General features: G+C 42.3%; 1 pseudogene across 1 annotated transcript; it reads right to left on the bottom strand.

Annotated features, from left to right (window-relative positions):
* Nucleotides 1–6,705: 6,705 nt before the first annotated feature.
* On the bottom strand, nucleotides 6,706–9,943 carry LOC306988239 (annotated as a pseudogene). The gene is made up of 4 exons: nucleotides 9,913–9,943; nucleotides 7,213–7,589; nucleotides 6,925–7,094; nucleotides 6,706–6,857 (listed from the first exon to the last, which is right to left on the bottom strand). The product of its transcript is annotated as an uncharacterized misc_RNA (transcript).
* Between the last annotated feature and the right edge of the window lie 490 nt (nucleotides 9,944–10,433).

Below are 10,433 nucleotides of genomic sequence, written 5' to 3'. Positions count from 1 at the left end.
GAAGAATCGTACAGCCCTGATCTCATACAGAGAAGATTCCTGCGCGCACTAGGAACAGGGTTATCGAACGATCACATTAAGTATCAGCTTAAAACCTGCCTTGATGAACCTACAATCACAGATGAGGTTCTCATCACAGCTATGAACGAAGCTGCGAGTCTTGAGTGGGAACGACAGCAAAAGTTCAAGAAAAATGCCAACATCAAAGAAACTAAAGTCACTGAGGTTCCAGTAGAACTACGTCAAAGTCAAGAGAGAATGAGTCATGCTGTTGGGGGTAAAGAACAGTCCACACACACACAAGTAAAAGCTTTGAAAACCCCACAGGTCATGGACAAGAAAGACTCTGAGCTCTATGAGGTCGTCAAACAGCTGAGAGAGGAGATCGGAGAAATGAGGAAAGTGATGAGTACTTACCGTCCCACGCAGCCTCGAGAAAGAAAGCGAGGTTGCCGTGGGTGTCAAGAAGATGGCAGAGGTGACCAATGCGATCATTGTTTTAAATGTGGGCAGAGTGGACATCTTTCCAGAGGGTGCAGGGGACCACCTGGAGGAAAAACAGAAAGAGGACACTCAGCTAGCAGTATGATGGTAACAACTCACACAACATCATCACTGTGGCCAGAACATCAACGGGAAATCCTGTGTGACAGTATTAAACAGCTGGAAGCTCAGGAAGCAGCAAAGCGGAAGGAGAGCTCCCTGCAGCATATCAGATCCATAACTGCTAATCAGCTGTCCACCAAACATAATGCACAGTTATTGAATTTGATCGGAGAAAAATGTATGGTGAGCTGCTTCTTTGATGGTGTAGCGACGCAAGCGCTATGGGATACTGGCTCACAAGTCTGTCTCATGAATGAAAAGTGGAGAAAAGAACATCTCCCACACACAACACTACGCGGCCTCGAAGAGATCCTAGGTCCTGGAAGCCTCACCGGTCGAGCAGTGAATCAAACAGTGATTCCATTCGAAAGCTGGGTCGAAGTGACATTCAAGCTGGGAACAGACAAAGCCACACCGTTGGAATTGGAGGTACCGGTATTGGTATGTAGTGATAATGAGGTGGCAGAGGAGCCCATCATTGGATACAATGTCATTGAGTACCTGCTGAACAGTGGTGTAGAGCGACCTACCAGTGTAAAGACCAAAGCCATGAGTACTGCACTGTCCTGTGATTGCAAGAAAGCAGAGGTTGTGCTTAACTTAGTGAGAAGCCAAGATGAAGCGTTCAGCGATGGAGTTGCGAAAGTAGGAAGGTCAGTAACAAAAATTCCAGCCAAACAGGCTAGAGCTGTCAAATGTTGCATTAAGACGGGCCCTTTGCTATCTGATCAAGATGCTCTCTTTGTGCCTGATGAGTGTGCGAAGTGGCCAGATGGATTGAGGGTGGAGGAAAACATCGTCTGCCTCCAGAGAGGGACCTGTTCACGTATCTGTATTCCTGTGATCAATGATACTACTCATGACATCGACTTACCTCCACGGGCGGTTCTGGGCCATATACAGCGAGTAAAAGCCATCTACCCTGCTGAGATGAGACCAGTGACAGCTCAGAAAAAGATTGCCTGCGCGACTGTTGCACACACCACCCAAAACCTGTTCCACAAAGATGGTGAACGAGTCAGCCAATCTACAGAAAACGCAGATACTACGTTAGCGGTTCAAAGAGAAAACCTATGGGACCCTCCTGTATGCGTTGATCATCTAAAACCCGAACAGCAGCAGAAAGTGAAGCAGCTTCTAAGGGAGGAGAGTGGTGCTTTTGCTCGAGATGACAGCGATGTTGGATGTATTCCATCTCTCCAGTTAAAAATTCGCCTCAATGATACCACATTCGTGAAGCACACATACATGTCTGTCCCAAAACCACTGCGCAGAGAGGTTAAAGAATACCTGGAGGATCTGTTGAATAGGGGGTGGATTACTAAATCCAAGTCACCATATTCTTCACCGGTAGTCTGCGTGCGTAAGAAAGATGGAACTCTCCGCCTCTGTTGTGACTATCGGGAGTTAAACAAGAAATCCATTCCAGATAGACACCCAATTCCCCGCATACAGGACATGCTCGACAGCTTGGCAGGCAACACCTGGTTTTCAGTCCTTGATCAAGGCAAAGCCTATCACCAGGGGTTTGTAGAGGAATCCAGCCGACCTCTCACTGCGTTCATAACGCCGTGGGGATTATATGAATGGGTGAGGGTCCCTTTCGGATTGTCAAATGCACCTGCCGAATTCCAAAGGAGCATGGAGGAGTGCCTGAGAGAATTGCGTGATGAGGTATGTCAACCATATTTAGATGATAACTTAGTTCATTCAAAAACATTTGAGGATCATCTTCAGGACATTAGAAAAGTGCTGCAGTGTTATCAGAATCATGGTGTCAAGCTAACGCCTCGAAAATGTGAAGTGTTCCGAAATCAGGTACGATTCCTAGGGAGGCTGGTGACAAAAGATGGGTACACGATGGACCCGGCTGATATCGCTCCTGTCCAAGCACTGAAGGAAAGGACCCCTAAGACAGTTGGTGAGGTGAGAAAGTTGTTAGGATTTCTCTCCTACTACCGGTCATACATCGAAAACTTTTCCCGCAAGGCTGCACCTCTTTATATGCTGCTCGCCGAAAAGAAGACGCCAACGTGGAAAGTACAGATGAAGCGGAAAGGAAAGGGGAAAAATGGCCAAGGACAGCTTGCGTCGTCACATCCAGTCACGTGGACAGATGAACATCAAAAAGCCCTCTGTGAGTTAGTTGACTATTTATCTAATCCACCGGTGCTGGGATATCCAGATCTGGATGAACCCTTTGTACTCCATTGCGACGCTTCACAGGAAGGCCTCGGTGCGGTGCTTTATCAAAGGCAAAGAGGCAAGTTAGTGGTAATAGCGTACGGATCAAGAACCCTAACCCCTCCTGAGAAAAACTACCATCTTCACTCAGGAAAGTTGGAGTTTTTGGCCATGAAGTGGGCTATATGTGAGCGGTTCAGGGACTATGTCTATCATGCACCATCATTTATTGTGTACACGGACAATAACCCTCTCACGTATGTGATGTCAACGGCCAAGTTAAATGCCACAACGTACAGATGGGTAGCAGAACTTGCTGACTTTCGATTCACCATCAAATACCGTCCAGGAAAGTCAAATGGGGACGCGGATGGCTTGTCGCGTATGCCGCTGCATATGGAACAGTACATGAAAACCTGTTCAGAAGAAGTGCAACCTGAAGTCATGGTTAGCATAACTCAGTCAGCGGTGGTACAGAGTCAGGAGAGAGGGCCGTGGTTGTGTCCACTTACGATTGAAACAGCATTATCGGGAGAACAGGAGGAGGAGCTGTTTACTTCAGTTGCAGAGATCCCCAAGAATGTACTGAGAAAAGCCCAAGAGGAAGACCCTGAAATCAGAGAAGCTTTAGCATACCTCAAATTGAAACCGCGGCCTATGAACAGAAGTCAGGGTAAAGAGGTGCGGGGACTGATAAGGGAACGAGCAAAATTATACTTGGATGAACATGGTCTCTTGTTTCGAAAAACAGCAACCCGCCATCAGTTGGTACTGCCCAGGAGATACCATGAGCTCGTTTATAAGGAGTTGCATCAAGACATGGGCCACCTGGGAGCAGAACGGGTGCTGAATTTAATCAGAGATCGGTTTTATTGGCCCCACATGCAAAAGGAAGTGGAACACTATGTCACACGTGTTTGTAGTTGCTTGAGAAGCAAGCGTCCAAAAAAAGTGACCCGAGCTCCTCTGATAAACATCACCACCACTTACCCATTTGAGCTGGTCTCTATTGATTTTCTACATCTAGAGAAGTGTAAGGGAGGTTATGAATACATTTTAGTTGTGATGGACCACTTTACACGCTTCGCACAGGCGTATGCATGCAGAAACAAGAGTGCCAAGGCGGCGGCTGAGAAGGTGTTTGGGGACTTTGTTTTGAAGTTTGGGTTCCCGACAAAACTGCATCACGACCAAGGCAGGGAGTTTGATAACAAGCTGTTTTCAAAGCTGCAAGAGTACAGTGGCGTGCAAGGCTCCCACACGACACCGTATCACCTGCAGGGGAACGGTCAAGTTGAGCGGTTTAATCGAACTTTGCTAGCCATGCTGAGGACCTTACCGGAAACCGCCAAAGCCGACTGGAAGACGTCACTTGCAAAAGTTGTGAATGCATACAACTGTACGAAAAGTGAGGCGACGGGGTTTGCTCCCTATTATCTCCTGTTCGGCCGTACTCCCAGACTGCCCATTGATATCATGTTCGGTGTACCAGCAAAGGACCAAAGCTCCTCTTACCATGACTATGCTGAGGACTGGAGGAAGAGAATGACAGAAGCTTACAAGTTAGCCTCAAGAGTGTCACACAAGGAGAAGGAAAGAGGTAAAGCTTTGTATGATAAGAAAGTACACGGAGCTGAACTGATCCCTGGGAACAGAGTACTTGTGCGAAACTTCAAGGAAAAAGGTGGACCTGGGAAGCTTCGATCATTTTGGGAAGAACAAGTTTATGTCGTCACCAAGAGGAAGTACCAGGATAGTCCCGTATATGAAGTTCAACCTGAACATGGGAAAGGGAAAACAAGAATACTACACAGGAACCTATTGTTACCGTGTGACTACTTACCGGTAGAGAGAGAATACTTACCTGGAAGACCTGAAAAAGACAACAAGAAAAGAGGCAAGACTGAAAAAACAGCGACACCGCAAAATCAAACATTCTGTGACAGTTCAGATGGTGAGGATGATTGGGAATGCCTGGTTGGAGTGCCAGTCGACAAGGAAAGTCGGAGCATCAGAAATCGTCCACAGTCAAAACCTCCAGAACCTCATTCAGAAGACACGGTGATGCTGAACGATGTAGAACCAGAGGTAGAAAATGAGCAAGTAGCAGGACGGGGAGAAGATGATGTGTCATCATCCAGAGGAGAGGCTGAAGAAACTGATGATCCCGAAGAGAGTGACGGGGAGATTCCCTCACAACCTGCCTGCAAAAGAGTATATCCTTTGAGAAACAGAAAACAAAAAAAAATGTTTACTTACCATACTCTAGGTCAGCCTAGTATCGTAGATGGGTAAACTGCTGAATTGAATTACAGTAATGAGTTCTAGTTAAAATGTTACGAAGTTAAATTAAGACTAAGTTCATATTTTTTTTAGTTTTAAAGATACATTAGTAACCATAACATTCCAGAAGAAAACACAACGTAAATTGTTTCTATGGTGCAAGGTTAGATTCCTTCAGTGAACGTACAGATTCCTGTTGATAAACAGTGATGGTGGTAGAAGATCATGGTGCACAATGATGTCTGCTACAAACACACTGCATGGTAAAGGAGATACATGTTGTGTGACAGTATAGCACGAGTACTAAAACTGTTGTATCACTGACTCCTACCAAAGAAATGATCTAATGGTGGATAACCAGTAATGTATTCTGAGAATGTCGGGACTACATTCTGTTTTGTAGGGGAGAATGTGGGGAAATCTAGAATATGTATAGGTTATAATTGTGAGTTAAAAGCTAGACCCCCCCCCCCCAAATAATAGTTTTTGTCATTTCAGTTATTTTATTAATAATGGTTATTTAATTATTCAGTACATGCATGTATATTTGTAGTATACAGCTATGTGATGGGTGTCCAGTGTGTGGCAGTAAGCCAGAAGGAAAACCCCAGAGAAAACCTAGACGAGAAAACAAGTTAGTTCACGCGAGGTTTGGAACGAGACGATGAGAATTGTGTTAGTGTTATATAGCCTAGCTACTGGGTATCACGGAGCTGTTGTGAAGAACGATGACTGAATAAAAGAACCCAAGCAAACTATCGATTACACGCTTGTTATTTAATTCAAGTGTGCTACATAATGTTCGCCACAAGCACCATTTCACACACAAAAAAAAGTTTTCTGTGTGACAACGCGAGGCTCAATTTTTTTTCTCTGGTTTAGGGCTACTAAATGAACAGAACTATTCGACTGATTTTAGTCTCACAGTGTAAAGGAGGCCAACTAGTAAGAGTTAGTAGAGGTCAACGGCGGTCTTTAGTGTCCTTGTTAGCGTGCCCTCCTCCCATGCTGGAAACGCTGGTTTGAATCTTGCTTCGAGCAGGCTGAGTAGGACCGGTTACATGTGGTGCCGTGACCCGGGTGGGAGTGAAGTTTAAGGGGACAAGTGTGACTGATCTCAATAGACGCACTATACTAATGCAATAAAACATGGAGAGACTCTTGAACCTCAGAGTGAGAAAACTTTATTGATAAAGGCAAGCAAATACATATGGCAAATATACAGCAGTAGTAAAGTGAGATCTGTGTGTCTCTTTATTCATTTCTTTGTATCTGAGAGAAATATAAACAATAAAGTGACACTTAGGTGTGTGAATGGGTGAATGTGAGGCAAAATGTAAAGTGCTTTGGTGGCCATTGGGTCTGTGAAAGCGCTATATAAATGCAGTCCATTTACCATTTATAAAATCTGACACTGAAAGAGAGCACAAACTCAAATAATCATCAGTATTTATTATGAAGAAGAAAAAAACACTAGAAGAACAGAAAACACACTTGAAGAATCTTTAAAGTTCAGCGTTTGCTTTAGATGTTGATACTTCCTGAAAATTATAAATCTAAAAAGCCATAAATTAGTAAATCTCACAGATACTTATACATGCAAAATCAGTTCGTGAGAAATTACATCATCAATCATGTTCCTGATGTGTGAATATGTGCTTGATCTCGTTCAGCTCTTCTGGATCTGATGTCATAAACCACAATAATGACAGTAGCCACGCCCACCAGAGCAGAGAGGACCAATCGGATCACAGCTTCAGTAGGACCACAACAGTGGACAGAGTCTGAGGAATAAACACATCAGACTGAGATCAGATCAGTCAATAAACACTAATATCAGCGCTGCCGTACCTGCACATGTGTGGCAGAGTGTGTGGATGTCCAGATGTGTGGTCTGGTTGCTGATGGGATTGTTCAGCACACAGCTGTAGGTGTTTTTATCCTGATATTCCACCTCCAGAGGTAGAGAGAGACTGATGCTGAGATCACACACACTGATGCTGAGATCACACACACTGATGCTGAGATCACACACACTGATGCTGAGATCACACACACTGATGCTGAGATCACACACACTGATGCTGAGATCACACACACTGATGCTGAGATCACACACACTGATGCTGGACAATACACTGATTCCTGGAGAGAGTCACATGACTCACATTCAACACTGATGAACATGAGGATGATGATGAAGAACAGTGTGAAGAGTTACTGATGATGACAGGAACAGGAAGACGAGCTGAAAACATGAGAGAATAAAGATAAATGAGGATGAATGAAGATATTCAAGCAGACGAGGAAGAGACATTGAGATGTAGAGCGTTTTTAAAAATCTGAAATAGAAAGTTAAATATTAACCTGGAAAAAAAGCTATTTAGCATGTTCAGTTGTGGTGTGTGTGACGGTCAGAGATCCAGTTTGATTGTCCAGCTTCAGTCTGTCTCTGAATCTCCCATCAAGAACATCTTCATATACAGTGATTCTGTCGGCCGTTACATTGATTTCTGCTATTAAAGTGTTTTAAACCTCCATTGAGTCCAGAATTTGGAGAAAAGGCATTTTAAGAGTGACTGGTTCTCCCTCCTTCACTGACACGGACACACACACACACTGATGCTATATGTGCACAAGCTTTTGCTGATCTTACATTTCTGGGCCTGTATGAAAACTAATAGCAGAGTAAATGTTGCATGAGAGTTGGATTGGAGATTCGTATCTACAGATGTGTTATTTAGTGCTGTGAGCTGTAAATCCTCTGACTAGGGCTGTGCAATATTGACCAAAAAAATCATATCTCAATATAATTTTGTATTGACAAAATCCATCTTTGCACTGCAGAAGTGACACAAAAGCAGCATCTGAGAAGGTGTTTAGATGTATTTACACAGACTGATTAATGCAGCTCAGATGTAGCATAAATTCGCATAATTTGCATTTACATAAATAATGCAATGATATTAATGTTATGAATATAAAATATTGAATACTAAAACATGAAATGTTTAAAATATATATATATAGTTTAAACATGAAACTCATTCCGCCAGTAGGTGGCAGCAAGACACTGTTTTAATGAGTGAGTCATTGAATCATTCATTCATCTGATTCTTTCAAAACGGCTGATTGAGTCAAGACCGAAGCAATGACTGTATTTACAGAATTAACAGGCCATTGGATCATTGACTCACATGACTCAGATTCATTCAGTAACACACATTCAGCTTGGAGACACACAACTGCTCTTCTGATTGGAACTGTAACCCAGTAGAATATAATTCTACCAGTAATGGGTTTATTTCAATGTATTTATTTTTGTTTTTGATTTATTTATTCTAGCCCAGAGCTAAAATGTGAACGAAATATACCAATATATTGATGTGTGTGTGTGTGTGTGTGTGTGTGTGTGTGTGTGTGTGTGTGTGTGTGTGTGTGTGTGTGTGTGTGTGTGTGTGTGTGTGTGTGTGTGTGTGTGTGTGTGTGTGTGTGTGTGTGTGTGTGTGTGAATGAAATATAGGCCTCTCAATATATTGATGTATAAAGGTTTGTGTGTTCCTTTAAGAGCGCAGATCATATATCAAGTTTGATTAATATACACATGTGAAAAACGTGGCTTTAACCTACAGTTAGGTCTCTCTTTATTTTATTGGTTTATGAGTGTTAAGTCCCGCCTTCACCGGTGTTTTGTGTAACGTGAGTGGTTGATGTGGAGGAGAGATTGCGGTCGATCTGATTAAAAAACTAATTGTGCATGTGTGTGTGTGTAATACACAAGTTTTTAATAAAAGTTGCCTTTCTTCATTCTTTTTGCGGTACAAATCGTCAATAGACAATGTTTCAAGTTATTCTAAAGATAACTGACAGACTCAAAGACTGAAGACACTCGCGTTAGTTGTTGTTTGTTGATCTGCGTGAGGACCAGATAGTGCTCAGTTTAACGGGAGAATCGGGAGTTTGCTGGCCGGAGGAGACTGTGCCTCGTCTTCAGAGAGAGCCGCGCACCGGAGGAAGATTTCCCGGAGATTTCTACAGTGCAGCTGAGTCACTTATTGCTCCACAACGGAGTTCAGGTACATTTGTGTGCGTTTGTTTTTCCCGCTCAGGAGAGTGAAGAGCCAGTGTGTCGTTTCTAAGGTACGTCAGTCTCAGGCCTACAACGGTGTGTGTTGTGAATAACTGGTGTGTGTGTGGGCCGACGGTGTTTCATATTATATGGTGTTATTCAGTGCTTAAACAAATGATTTTTCAGAGTGATATTTTGATACTCGGCGTTATTTTAACCATTTCATCTCAAGTGAATGTGTGACAAACAAATGCAATAATTTTGTCACCTGATAGATTTCAATATCAGTATGATTTTTGTCAATTTGTGATTTTACATGAAATCTGATTTTGAACAAACAGACCATTTGAGCTATTTTGACATTTATGTTGTTGTTCCTATTAAGTCTTTTACATTTTGTTACTTTCACAAGAGTTTTATTCTTTCAAAATAGTTTATTTTTGACAAATTAACCTTGTGTGACTGGGCTATAGTTAAATGCGGAGTAACTTTCTAAAAGAAAAGTATTTCATTTAGTAACTAACTGACACATCGGTTTGGCAAATAGTTAATTAATGCTGTCCTGCTTAAATACAAGAAAGACAGGTAGGGGGCGCTACAGAAATATATTAATTGTGAAAAAGAAAATATTGTCTAAAATGTAACTCAATGTTAACTTTTGTTGAACTGTTGTATATGATCAATAATACATTTGCAATCATGCTGGTGTTCAAGAAAAACAGTGTATAATACATGAAATACTGTTGCTGTTTCTCATATGTCAAGGATACTTCCTTGGCAGGACTGGTCCTTCCAAGTCATTTCCTTCAGAGGCTAGACGAGGCTCCTCTTTTTAAAAAAAAAGTAATTCTTATTGAATTTATCATCCTCAGAAGCCTTTTGCGAAATTATGAAGCTGTCTGCAGAGCAGATATGACAAATCAGGAATAAACCAGAAATGGTTCAACCGCTGAATGTCATTGATAATGTTGTTAGCGTTAATATACTAAAAGCTATTGACTAATACAAGGTGTTCAGAAATCGTTCAGCTGGTCGCACTGTATAATGAAATACTGTAAGTAGCTATGAAATATTTTCATCATATCTTGAATTTTGGGGGTATTCCAAGTATGGATATGTACACATACAGTAGATGCCATATTCGACCGCTCCAGATGCGTCCACAAGTCCGCCATCTTGGAACGATTAACGTATTCATCACTCACACTAAATCAATTATTTTCATTGAAAATAATGTCAGCATTGTGCAGCCTATGGTTGTAAAACCAACCAAGCTTTAAATTACGGTTTG

The sequence above is a fragment of the Phoxinus phoxinus genome, assembly GCF_949152265.1.
Source record: "Phoxinus phoxinus genome assembly, chromosome: 20".
NCBI classification, from domain to species: Eukaryota; Metazoa; Chordata; class Actinopteri; order Cypriniformes; family Leuciscidae; genus Phoxinus; species Phoxinus phoxinus.
Note: the sequence above shows the minus strand (reverse complement) of the source record. Positions and strands in the feature narration are given on the sequence as shown.